The sequence below is a fragment of the Homalodisca vitripennis genome, chromosome 1 (assembly GCF_021130785.1).
Source record: "Homalodisca vitripennis isolate AUS2020 chromosome 1, UT_GWSS_2.1, whole genome shotgun sequence".
NCBI lineage: Eukaryota > Metazoa > Arthropoda > Insecta > Hemiptera > Cicadellidae > Homalodisca > Homalodisca vitripennis.
In genome coordinates, this window is record NC_060207.1 from 200,421,523 (window position 1) to 200,436,975 (window position 15,453).

Consider the following 15,453-nt stretch of genomic DNA (forward strand, 5'->3'; position numbering starts at 1 on the left):
AATGTATACCTACTTAAAGAGTCACCCAGCTTGCTCCTTTTCTTTGTACCTTTAGTAGTCGTTTTCTGAAAGAATGAATTTCTGTAAACCTGATACAGTACACTACATGATTTTGCTTCTCAGTCCATGTTTGCTACATCACTATATTTACTTAGTTAAGTTTAAGAATTATATCAATATATATAAAATTAATACATCGTCAATGAAAAATGGATGCAAAATCGCCTCAAATATTTTTTATATCTGGTGTACTACTCCCTTGTAATTGCACTTGTCAAATAATCACAGACTCACTGCACTCGAATTTTCCTCAAATTGTAGCCACGGATCGATGGGTTTCTTAATCATTTTCACGCAATGTCCTTCCGTTTTTGCTCCTTCAGCTACTGTTAAATTAATGAATAAGGAAACCAAATTTAATACCCCACATGTATACATTTACAATTTTTGATTATTAAGTAAAATCCAAAATAGACCAATTGGTTTGGTCACTGCTGCCATCTGTTATAAAGATAATACTATTTGTCATTACTATATGCATCACAAAAACGACAGTTGTTATTTATTGAAGCACCAGCTTTATTTTAAAAAGCGTTGAGGCAAAGAAGCTTCCATTGTCTTTTTCAACGTAGTTGAATAACTGGCCTACCGTGTCGCGTACTGAGTCGGCTTGGTTCGTGATTTTAGCACTTAAATGAATTAAGAGTGTATTTAGTTAAGTCCTGGCTTTGGCTCTAAATATTTACGCGCCAAGATTCTTAAAATCAGTGCCACTATATAGAAGATGCTGATAATATTTCTAGAGTTTTATTTACCCCGCCCAAAACGTTTCCTGGACGATTTTTCGTAACCTACTATTTCAGTACTTTCGATTGAAAGTTACTATTTGAATTAGTTAAGAGCAATGCCATATACGTATAATTTAAACTCCTTCATTACACATATTTTTAATATCATTAAGTTTCCAGACAGCATCAGCCAAAATACTGAAAATTAATAGTTGTATATTAGCTATTTAAAAAAAATAATATACGGTAATTATTAGTTTTTTAAATATTGTAATTGTATAAACACAATAGCAAAAGAAGTAATGTGAGGGTACAGCCACCAATGTATATTTAGGCTCCAAGCAACCACCATTAGCACCTTGAATGGTTATATAAATCATGTTCATTAACTCAATTGTATCTGTAAGTGTCAAGAATTAAATATTCATTCATACATTTTTTATTGATTACTTCAAATATAGAGTTCTCATATTACACTTTTATACTTACACACACGTTTTATAGACCTCATAATGGCAAAATCATGAATGTGAACTTGACGCTAAATCTTTCCAAACTACTTATCGACTAATGTACATATCTTATAATATTGCAAGATTATACGGGGTTTACAGTGCCTGATTTCCTTGTAGGAAATCCTTACGCACATACGCCATTCCTGGAACAATATCTAAAGATTTATGTAATATTCAGGTAAAGGGGTTCTATGAAAGATACCGGTTGACGTTAAGTGGATTACGGTCCCGAATAAACTGATTTCTGAACGATATAGAACGTTCTTTGTAAGTTATTGGGATTGTCTTGGTAGTGTCTCTTAGACCTGATCAAAGAACACTTCCTTGTTCAATTCTCGGATGAAGTTCAGTTGTCTCTTAAAATGAAGACGGTTAATCAACTGAAGACCTAGTCCATAACAGTAGATTATGATTTTATAAATTAAATAGTTAAAGCTTATCCTGATAATATCATAAAGCCTTTATTTGTTTGTTTTGCTTTTATGCGTAAACTAGTCATCGACTGTACTGAAAGTTTACAAAGACATCATTACAGTCCCAGGGATGAATATAGGAATATTCTTATTTCGAAAATCTCTCCAGGCTACTCCCCAAAGGTCTTTGAATAACGAAAACCCCATCTCGGTCTCCAAAGTTGTTAAATAACAATTACAATAAAAGAGTATGTCCAATATAATGAACTGTTCTGCGTAATCATTGTTTATTATTATCAATTTGTTTAAATTTATAGAAAGTACATACCCCAATGAACAAAAAATATTTATTGCGCCGTTATAAATTTTAGCGATTAGGTAATAACTCAGTTAACTTACAAAGTGTCCTAAAATATAAAATAGTCAAAATTTCACACCGAAGACTCCTTTTGAAGCGGTCAACAAGAACTATGCCAGATGAATGTTTGCTACACTGCTCTTTTGAACTAATGTAGCCTACCAATTCCAGCTCAAAATTTTATAAGTTATAAACAATATTTTTCAGTTTATAAAGACACAACGAGTAGTGTCATTGATAATGTACTTTGACTCTTAAATATTATCAAATACTTATTGTGAGATCTTAAAGACAATTTTAATATCTAACTTTTACTATAAATGAAAAGACTGATATAAAATCCATCTTAGTTCACTATTTACAGAAGTATAACACAAATACCCTACACAAAAAAGATAAAGATAGATAGTTAGATAGATTTTTTTGTTAGGATTATATATATCCTTGATCAAAAATAAAGGCAAAATTCAAGTATGAAACAAAAAATACTAAGAACAAAGTAAATTACAATTATGATAAATATAAACTTTTTGATGTATTTTCTTTATCGTGCCAACAAGGCAAACTTACAATTGGCGTCAGAAATGTAATTCACTCGAAGTGCATACACGTTCAATGCCTATTAAATTGTGTACAAAGGAGGAAGAAACTGCTATCAGTGCAGATAAAAGACAATGTAGTCTAACTTTTACTTAACATTTAAAGAATGTAATGAAATGCATATTATTTGTCTTTTGATTAAAGTAGGTTTCTCAGTAGTATATATTCTTGGCACAAGAAAAGAGGAAAAATCAGCTATGGAACAAAAAACACTAGCATCGAAATAAATTATAATATCCACAAATATACACTTTTAAAAATATTTTCTTGATCGTGGGTAAAGGCTAACTCAATATTGGCGTCAGAAATATATTTCCACCCAACCTGAAGTGCTCATACAGGTGCAAAACCAACGAAATTTCGTGTAAAGCCGCGGGTAACTGCCAGTAACGGCAAATGGCATTGAACTGAAACTTGGCCATCGTTAAATTTGCATTTAAAGTATTTTTCAAATTTGCAGCAAGAAAATTAATAGATGTCTTCCTTGAGATATATATCTAGTAAGAAGCAGGTTAATCTGTCCTGCAGGTGCAAGATGCACACACCACTGTTATCTTTGCCTTGCTTTGTATCTTTGGTACATAATCACACTAACACATCTTCCTCTATCAGTTACATCCTCCGATAAGCACTCCGAATGGCTGCGTATCGCAATTTTGTACCTTTTACCTTTTTCAGTTTATTCAAATGTCTCACTGTGCATTTTGTTTGATCCTTTTCATATTATTTAATTGAGTATGTGCAGTTTTCTACTGAAATGTTCTGCAGAAATATATATTTTTTCATTATACACAACCTGTCATTTTTTTTGTAATATAGTACATAGTAAGACATAATACTAGTTGTTTTATTAATATAAACAACTGCTTCCAAGGTACTCGATCAAATAATCCTTTGCATGTATTTAATTTTTAGATTAAACGAAACTAATAATTTGAAAAATTTACATATAATAATAACATTGTTTTCACGCTTGCTCAGAAACTTCATTGGCATTTAGTTTATACATTAAAATATAAAGCTACGGTATGTATTTGAATAAAATCGTAAATAAAAAAGCTTTAACTAGCATTATTAAATCTTTAATGCGCTGGAAAATACTTGCTCAGTACAATACACGATTTATTCTGTATTAACACAGAATTAAAATAATCCAGAGAAAGTTGCACTTCTCTCTCTATCCATGTGAAGTTATTTGCAGTAAATATTGAATAGGAATTTGAGAGCGCAGTTTCTCTGCCAAACCATAAATGTGACAGCACTGCTGACATTTGTGCCATTGTAGCAGTTAGAAATCCTTTTAGATGGCTTTGATTTTGTGTTCATCTTTGTTGAGCAAGCTTTCTGTTTTCCTTTGTGTTTTATTCGTTCATCACAATTTAAATCGAGCGGCAGTTGGTTACGTCGAATCTGATTTGTTATTCTACTTTAAATATAATTGTATAAATAAATTTAAACATTTTTATTAAAAATTTACTGCTTAAAAACTTTAAAAAAATCATTTATTCACTCAAAAACATTATTATTGCTATAAATCATTTTAGAGCAAGTAGAATATTTTCAACACAGGTTGTGTTACGTAACTTGTTTAATTAAACGAAAATTAAAAACTAAATAAAATAAAATCTGATTTCATAAACATAACTTTATAAAAATTGCTTAATGATACTAGATTATATTAAATTGTCAAATCATTATAAATTGCTAAGCCTTTCTTCAGCATTTCAAACTTAACTCGATATTTTGTTACGATATTTAACACAAATACAATAATCGATTCGGGTTTTAAATTAATCTTTTAGACGTTTTAGTTCGTTTTACTACCGTTTTTTACGTTTACAATGAACATAAAAATCACTTTCATCACTCAATTTGCAACTATTTTAAAATAAATTTTACCCTCCAAACGTATTTGGGATAAATAGGAAGTACAAAGAGTTTGTGCGTAACATATTCTTATCTCGGTTAAATTAAGTCAAGTCTAAATCATACATAAAATGCTTATAGTTATTTCTTTTCAGAAAGCATTATGAAAACAAAACAAAACTTCATTATTATAATATAATATTTATAATGAAAATTGTACAATACGACTTTATTCTCTAGAATATTAAAGCCTATGGGGACCTGGAAGATTTCTTCTGCAGGAAAACTCTTCCAGTCTCTGTGATCGTTTTTTCCTGATTTTGGTATGAGTGTTACGTGAAAATAACAATATTTTAACTTAAGTAGCAAGTTATTAAGCTTACGCCTATTCAAAGTATTTAAAAAAAGCTTTTTATAACAAGTTATAAGAAGGTTTTAAGTGGTTTGACTATAACATTTATCGATAAAGGTACTTGCACTAAAATAAATGTTAGATTAGTTAATTTACTTTTTTAAATATCATAATGAAATACATGTCAACTTATTTAACAGACTCTAAAAGCTATTGTTAATTATTAAAGTCATTACCATCCAAAGGAAAAACTTTAAATCAATAACAGATGTTTTTTAAAACGATATTTTGTAGAAAAATATAACATAAAATCTCATTAAACTGTTTCATTTAGGTATATTAGCCCCCGTTGTAGTCGTAAAAATGTCTTAGAACATATTATCACAATCACGGTGATTCTATTGTTTTTAGCAAACATTATATCTAAAAAGTGCAAATTTTGTTAAAACGTTTTCTTGAATCTTAAAACATGAAAACATAGTATATAAGCTTTAAATTTATGGCAATGACTCAAGAACGAAAATCCTACACATTAATGACATTTGTACGTAAGCACACAACTAGTGATCTAATAACTACTATGAAATAGTCTTCAAGCCATAAATATTCAGCCCTTATTACCAACTTTATTTTATTTCTCTACAATATCATATAGGCATATATTATTTCGAATGACTTCACAACAGAATTACAACTGTATGTTCAGCTGTATCTAAAGTTTTGGTACGATTTTAAAATTTAGGATAATAAAATAACATATTATTAGTTTTGGCTTCACCCTTTTTCTTTATTGTACTAAATAAGTAACTACAAAATATTAAATTTATAGTAATAAACTATCATAATAAAAATTCGAGATAAATATATCGAAGAAAGAAGAAATAGCTGTCAACTGCAACATAAGAGAAATAATTCCGAATTGATGTAGAAAGTTTTATAAACTGCGACAATAGCACACATGTCACCAACGCTGTCACATTAACAGTTCGGCAGAGGAACTGTCTTCTCAGCTTCACATAAAACATTTACTGCAAACAGCTTCACATTGAAGATGAGCTGCCATTTCACATATAACGCTTCAAATAGTTTCCGATAATTTTGAATGTTCTACATTTTATTGCATCAACAACACATTGAATTCTAATGTTTTGTTTGTTGTACGCAAATAAATTTTTCTGAAACTAAATGTTGTTAATGGTTATTTATTTCATTTATTATGAAACAGTAAAGATTTAACAGTTATTAAGTTATTGCCAGATTTGATTTAACATTTTTTACTGAGGATATTTTTTCACAGCGGCACCGAAATATTTTAGCATTTTACTTGTATAAGCAATTGTTCAATGAGGTTAAACAATCATCATTACAATCGGTAAATCTAGATTATAATGATGTCATGGAGTAATAACATCCTTTCCACAATAAAGCTAGAGCGTTGGACTTGCTTAAAAAATCCAACTGGTTATAAATAAGATTTTTTTAAAGTTTAACGCAAGAAAATAACTTAATATACGTATTTAAATCTTAAAATATCGTTCTTTAACATATATAGTACTGCAGTGTTTTAGTTTATTACATTTTGTTCGTGGCGATATCAAAATCGAACAAGATCATTATGATCCAGACAGCAGAACGTTTAATTTATACGAAACGATTTTTGTTTTACAGTCACACACATAATATGTATGCTAGTAATTATGTGAGAACGCCTCGGCATTATGCAGACAATGTTTGCTACAAAGTGATATTTGTTTACTACCCATGGACAAACCAAGTCATTACAACAATTTTTTACATAATTTTCTTTCCATTACAGCTGAAAACAATACTCAATTTGACGAGACAAAAAGCCGAGAAACAGGAAATGTATTAAAATTACAGTTAAATAACAAAAATTTGAAATTTCTATCTAAATATTTGTGAAATTAAATATAATAGTAGACCTGGTTTTTAATTTTATTTAAGAATAAAAATATAAGTAACTATGCAAAAGTGACTATGCAAATACTCTCTACTGATTTACAAAAAAGAAAAGGCATATCACCCTTAAAGTCTATTTTTGTCCATAGTCATGGGCCAATGAACTGTGGGAGGATCATATCAAATCTTTTCAAAATCTATAAGTCGATACAATACAGTTTCGGTGGTAGCCAGTCAGTCACAAACAGGGTTTGAATCTTCGTTATCCTAATTCTAACGTCTTCGCCCATGCGACCATCGACTCTTCCCATATATTACTTACTCTGAACTATTTTTTATTTCAATTCTTGTTTTCCAGATTGTATATTTTAATATTCTGATTACTCCGAAATAAATTATAAATCTCAACAGTATAATCCTCTTTGATTTCAAAATATTGAATAAAACTGTGTCATAAACTCTTCACTTTTCGTTTCATTCAAATTCGTATTGTGTACACGCTGAATTAAAATTATAAAAAAATATTAATTTATATGAGAAGCGACATTACTACTAATGTAAATCTATATACTCCTTTCTTGTATTTTGTTCCTTTACAAAATAAATATATGCTTACTTGTTTACGAACTACTCAAGATTTTTTGTTTCATTTAACTTTCTTTGTAAAACATTCAGAGCACGTAGTGACTGAGCTGAACTTAATTCAAGGTAAATTACGAACTCTGTTAAAGAAATAAGGATGTCAGTGATAGGAAGAGAAGTTAGTGTTTGATGACAAATTATGTAATTTAATAGCAATAAAATTAAGACCATGTGAAAATAATAGTCGTATTTATTAGAGAGCACACGGGTAAATTTTTTTCAAGGGGCTGACATTATGGTCCCGTCAAATTGACCTTTTTTAACCCCAAATAACACATTTTAATACTTATTCGTACTCTAAAACAATTTAGAATTTGTCTCATTTTACAATTATTTATACGTTATTTATCGTTTAAAAACAACTTTTTTAACGATCAATTTACAATCAATACCCTCTCCAACGCAGCAACAAGTAAGACAGATGTTTGAATTTCATGTCTGAAATAAATATAAGTTGTATGTAAAAAAATAATATATTAATAATAATATATTAAAATAAATATATTCCAGCCTATACCTCCTTGCATTAATGACGAGATAGAGCGACAGACAATGATACGGCAAACAAAAAAGAAATTGTGTCACCTCACTGAGTGGTAGCCTTCAACGAAGATCAGCCAAATGCCATGGTTGGACTTGCACCATCATGGAACTCAATCTCGGATATTTATAAATGAGTCTACAAATGAAAAATATGTCAATATGTCTTGCCACAAAATAGATTCATATTTTCTTCATTACATTGAGTTTCATATCAATGTTTGAATAATAAAAGTCTATACTCCAAGTCACAATAATGTAATGTTGTATGTGTTTGAATTGTAACTCTAATACTTTTAATATGTTACATGTTACAATCGCTTATATTCTTACTGAGTTCGTTAATACCAATATAAAGATATTCGCTAACGCTTAGCCAAATCCCATAGATTAATATGCACCATCATCGAACTCAATGTTTCTAATATATAAATGAAACTTCATGCACGAATTCAAGTCTATAGATTACTTCGTTTTCGAGATATCGTGCGGACAGACATAAAATGGAATTTTCCAGCCCCTCTAGTGATAATATCTCTCTATAAAAATATATTATGCTAGTGATACTCTAACCGATGAATAAACTTATTATTACTTGTTTATAATAATTATTACAAATAATTAATATTTAAAACACTACAAAACAAGTAAAGGCACACATTATAAATCATTACATAGCAACAAACCTCTTGAATTTAGCTTTTCATGTACATACAAATACTACTGCTGTATTTTTTCCTGCAATAGTCCTGCCTTTGTCTATACATAAACATATACGCTTATAACGATTTTTATGTGGGGATTGTAATTACTTTAAAGAGTTTTAAATATATTAACATGCCAATCCTTAGAGACATTGTATCATCACTGTTGTGGACATTATATATTTAACCTAATAGTAATGCATGGTAATGTACGGTAACCCAGAAGGAAGACGGCCCCGGGGGAGACCAAAAGTGAGATGGTGGAACCAGGTGAAGGCTGATATGGAGAAGATGGGCGCTTCAGAGGAAGATGCAGAGGACCGTTCAAGATGGAGGAGCTTTGTTGGTGCGGCTAAATATCACCTCCGATATAAATGGCCCTGGGAGTAAGAGTAAGTAAGTAATGCATGCTCAGTTTAAAATTTTGAAAGAACAGCCAGATGTGAAATCTACCCTTTCTTCCGAAGAAGTGGGAGAAAACATTGAAGATAAATTAATATTAATTCTGGTTAAACTAAGTAATATAAATAATAAATAATAGCATAGATTACTCAATTACTAGTGAATTGTAAGAGTAATAAAAAAGCTCGTTATGGAGCAACCATGTCTACCTCTGTAAGTCATGCAAATATAGCACTAGATGAAGAAATGTTTGGTTTTAGGGTAAATGTGAAACATATTAATAATATGCATAACGATAACTTAAAATACAGTAGCACTATATTGTTATGAGCAATATTGTCTGTTTATGTGTTTTTACGTGATATTTCAAACAAACTGAAATTACAATAGTGTTCAACAACCACACGTTGTTTGTTTAACACGAATATAATTGCTGTATGCTAAAATGAACCCCGCGCCGCAAGAGTTATATCGGCTTACCTTAACATTCACAAACCTAATAGTAAAACTATTGTATTGTTATAACGTAACACCTCATCCCACAAATCCCTTTCCAAGCACTTGTTTTCTTGTTGCTTTACGCATTTTGTAATTTACCTCGAGTTAACTTGAACTCAGTAACTACGTGCTCTGAATTTCTAGGCGAAGAAAGAAGAAAAAGAAGAAAAACTCTTGAGTAGTTTTTTAAATAATTGAGTATCTGGTTTTTATAGAGAAATAGACATGGGTCTTTTGGTCGCAGGATGTTTTTACTACTCTTCATGTGGGTTAAAAATATAACCATAATTAACCCACTTGGGTGTAAAAAGTGAATAACCCCATCAAATCATCAAATTAAAGGAAATAAGGAAATATAGAGTGAAATATTAAACATTTACGGGCACGATTCTCTACAATTATTCTGTTTATTTAAAAAAGTTTCAAAACTACTAATACAAACGAAGTAACAATTTAATTAGTTCACTTTATTCCATTGTACTCACTTGGAATATATGTGGTCTATAAAGTAAGATTCACAAACACTCAAATAAGTACCCAAATACTTATGACACATACGTATTTGTATCTGTTAAATATGAGCTCTGGTTCTATCAGCCAATTTGGTGTTATCATTGTAGTATTTTAATTAAGAAATTGTAAATATGTAAATGTAAAAAGGCCTTACCGGTGGTGCAACCTGGCGGCACCAGTAGTAACTAGGCACGGTTGCTCGGTGGTGAAATTATTATGTAGTCAACCTTGAAGACATACTCCATGCGATCCAACGTAAGTTTGAAATAAACAGATGTATCCTGTTATATCTCTGGAGGTATATACGCGATATTCTTTCACACACACAATATCATAGAGTAGATAATCGACGGCAAGATATATGTAAGAAGAATATTCTATCTACTAAAAAGTTCTGCACGTGATAAGAAAATATATAGCTAAAACTTATGTGAAATATTTATTTAATACATTGCTCCTAACACGATTAATATGTCATAAAATTACAAATAACACATAGTGAATCAGTAATTTTGAATAAGTTACATTACATTATTAGATTTTATTATTTGAAATATATAACTCATACCTTTTTTTAAATCACGCTAAAACCCTTGTTGTTTCAATAAGATGAAAATTGTATTTTTAATTTATAGACTTGCCAAATAGGGTGTTGTATCATTAATTAAATTATTTTCCCAATAAAGTTGATTTATTAAAATTATCTTGTAATCTACCCCACATGCTTGTCATGATTGTTTGAAAATTAAAAGATATGTTTTTAACAACATAAAATAAAAATATTTCTTAATTACGAGTTACAAATATTTAAATATATATTCAGCCAAACAAGATAACACAACTAAAAGATCAGCTAAATAATACAACACTATTAAACAGTTTAGAAGAGAAAGTGGCGGCTTATTACACGTGTGAAGTACTTGTTGAAAACCTTGCATGTGACTCTGGGAATATCAGCCAAACTATAAATGTGACAGCGATGCTGACGTTCGTGAAGGAAGAGATCTTTTTAACTGATCTATGTTATTGTGTTTTTTGCTGTAGTTGATATCGCTTTCTTCTTTTATATGCATTTGAGTCTTCTTTTCAACCATAATGAGTTCGGAAGGACTCTTTGACCAAAACAATTTTTTAATATTTAACATTGATTTGTTTATATAATTTACATATTAGAAATACTTGTTACAAAAAATCCAGAGTAGAATTAGTTTGCAGTATAACTAAGTAGATTAATATAGGTACCAGGTATATACTTGTGTAGTTCTAAAGAGGAGGTGACCGACCCCGAATATGTGTCGTATTAAAGGGAAATGAGGCGTGATAATTAAGCCAAGGTATTGAGTAAAGGATTACGTACTGTAGTAAGATCAAGGTATTAAACTCTAGGTAGTGTTTACATGAGGTGTTATTATACTTTAGTCAGTAATATACGAGGCTTCTACAGACATTCCTGAGAACAGAATTTGTCAATCCTTACTCTTTCTTACTTTGCAAAAACATATTTACAAACTATCCTTGTGTTGTTAATTTAGAAAATGTTCTGCGATCTGTTTCTGAGACTCCAATTAATAAAAATAAAATTAAGAAATCTGTTAAATTTCGTGTATAAATTCAGCACTATGAAAATTTTCCTGAAGACTACTACTAAAATCTTGAAAACTACCAATCCAAATATAGTGATAGTTTAAAACAGTTAATGTTCCTATCAGCCTTCTTCTGTGTTGTCTGAATTCACAGATCCTCCACTGACATATATAGTTAGTAATTTTTGAAATGTTTGTGAATAGCCGGTTGGACCGCATTTTGCGTAGATATGCGTTTATATTATTGGCTGACTAAAAATAATAATAGGTGTTGGACTACATAAAAATTTAAAATGTACTACTGCTCAATTCCGGGGACCTGTAAACCAATTTCATATTTATATATCTTAATATTTTTTTAAATGATAATTTAAGACAGTTTGATATCTAAATTTACAGCTTTTAGTCTCTTATATTTTAACCCTAGAACACTACCGTGCGTAAGTTTTACGTATATGCGTCATGTTTATAGTCACACATACTCTCCCACCCAACCGTTCGGTTTAAGCTTTGGACGGTGCTTCTACTGATCAATGGTCGTTCGTCCTCCGAAGTGTAAGGGTGTGTGTAGTTCTCTTTCTTATCTCAATATTGATTTTTATTTAGGCCGTGCGTCAATTTTACGTAGCGGTAGTACTGGTTGATAAAAAAATACGTATATTTTACGTATAAGTGTGTATAGTAAAATAAGTAACTAAACCTATTTTAGGTTGTTTTTTGGTAAATAAAAGTCTTGGAGTTAGTAGACAATTTGTAGGCTTTTTGGAAAGGATGAGTTTCTATGGCATTGTAGATATGAAGATAAGGTTAGGAAAACACCATGTATCACACATGCACGCATTACACACCCGCACACACGCTTAAACACACGCATCATCACCTTAAGTAATCACATAGGCAAGAAAATACACAAACACAATACACAGGCATGAAAATAAACCTTTACATAACTTAAAAACAAAAATCAACATGCTATGTAAAATTTACGTATCGGTAGTGACAAAGTTATATCAAAACACGGTAGTGTGCTAGGGTTAAGTTACACGTTCGAATCAGTCGCCGATCTATAATAGTCTTAGCCCAAATGTTTGACAATCTTTGCAGGATTACAATGCAGGATTGTTGGTGCTTCAAGAGGAACCCCGCGTAAGTGACTGATTACTAAATATTATTGACGTTAAAAAGACTCACTAAAGGATATTTATGTTCACGACAGACTTACAGAAGTTTGGCAATTGGTACTGTTCCACATGACTGATTTTAGAATTACTGGGTATTTAAAAAAATCATATAAAATTAGAAAAAGTATGTAAACGATGATTAAATTATTATAAGCAAATCAAATTTTATTTTCAATAAAGGTTTTTAAACTTATAATTAAAATATTTACTGCCTATGAGGAATGCGGTTTTTAATCCATTTCCAGTTATCCAAAACACGACTACGAAAGATTTAAAGTACATTTTAATAGAGTTCAGTAAAAAATACTAAAGCATAAACATTTTTTAGTTTTACAGAGAAAATGCGTTTTATAGTCAATGTCCATTATTTTCAGTAAATACTGAGTGTGAAGCTAAGAGGACAGCTCAGTCACGCTCTAATCGTGGCAGCGTTGGTGACATTCGTCCCACTGTCGCTGTTAGAAAGCCTTTTCTATGAATTGGATGTATTTATCTAACTTTTTAAAAACTTTTCGTAACACTTATTTATCATGTTTGTGATAATAATAAAATGGTTTTCCTCGAAAGGATTAAAATTACCGAATGTAGATAAATGTGGTGGATTTAGATACATTTGAAATTAAATCTATTAAGTTATTGTATATTCCAAAATTTCAGTGTAATTGTTACAGTAAACATTAATATAAGTTACATATTAGGAAAAATAAAATTTAAAAAGTTTCCAACGCTCCTTTCAATGTCAACTGATGTAGTTGTCATGTATGGCTATCATTTCTAACTAACGAACTGAAAATTTATCATTGCTTATGGATGTTAATTTGTTGGATACGAATTGCATTATATCTCTTTAATGCTTAGCAACCTTTAATGTGCTCGTTTCAATTTTTTCAAGCTCAATGTATGATATTTATAGTGATAATACAATGATTTGAACAGAAGGGTTTATTATTGAATACTAAACAACAATGCTAAAGTTTAAAGAGATGTAATTTGGGATGTATTAATTGATTAAATATTTATCTTTTTCCAAAAATTCAAATGTACTCAAAGCTTACATAGTACAGAAAATAAAAAAATGTTATACAGTAAAATAGAACAATGACTAAGAATAGGAATTATATGTATTCCTGTTGTTTATTCGATTTAAAAGTAAAATTATATCTACTATACACACAATTTTGTGTTATTCGAGTCTGTGAATTTTCGTGCAGTATAATGTATCTAATTCTTAATAAACGGGAAAAGTTTGAACACAGTAGCGCACTAAAAGAATGGTAACCACGATTTATGTTCGTGTATTTCAATGCAGAGATGATCAAACTAATATGTCTCCTATTAAAGGGAAGTAGGGCGTAATAATGAAGCTTGTATCACAGTCTAAGTAGTTGTAGCTTGAAGTCTTGTCCTGCTTCAGTGTTCTGAAACAGCGCATCTCTGCTAGTTAGCACTTTGAGTACGATAACATAAACTGTTGATAAAATAATAAGCATTGCTATAACTTTGTCTATATTTATTGTCTTGTAAGTTATTTTTGAAATATTGCTGAAACCCATTACACTAAGATTCTCTATTTATATGAAAGTAAAAATTTTAACTTAATAACCTAAATAGAATAAATATTTGTATAACATATTGAGTTAAAACTGTTACTTAAACTCTTACCTTTTAGGCTCTCATACTGTATGGATCATCAAATTTTAAAATACACTTTCCAATTAAATTCTTAGTAATGGCGAACAATAGCTTTTATACCTGTAGTTACAGTAAACGCGCTCTAAGACGATTATGAATTACAATGACCAAAAACCTTGATGAAATGAAAGAGTTTAATGAAACTATATAGACAAGAATTTACACAGAAAATCCTTTAGATTTACCACATTTCTTCTTTAATTGACCATTCTGGTGTTCCTGTGGTAGTCAGAGCTTTAAAAATGACAATGGCTTGTTCTTAACCACTTTCATTTCATATTTAAAAAGCGTGTGTTCTCTTTGACGTAATAATAATATTAAAAATTATACTATAAGTAACTTAATTACATTAAAACATAAAACCAATATTTAATACGTTTATTTTTGTGAGACCTTTCGATAGCAAGGCTATCTTCGTCAGATAAGTACTTCTTTTACTTTACGCTTTCAACCTTCAAAAAATATAATACTTTTAAACATATTTTAAAGATTGATATTAGAACCTTAGTTAAACTTCTCTAAAATGCAGAGAACCATGATTGTACGAAAATGTTATATGAATTGTTGGTTGTTCATTTTAATATGGGTGATTTGCATACTTTATATATATATATATATATATATAAGTAGATAATAATATGGGGTTCCTGGCGCACTTTCGGAGCCAACCGAAAAGCAATGTAAAATACTGTTCAATGTACCATAAAGGAAGCTGAGAAATAACACAGCAAATCTCAATGAAAAATTAACCGAATCTACAGTCGTTCGTCTCCAAAAGCGATCGGTAAATTACTATCTACTCTGTGGAATGAAAAATTAACCAAATCTACAGCTGTTTGCTTCTACTTTCTTAAGCTGTGCTTTGTAAAATGTTGTCAAATCTGCT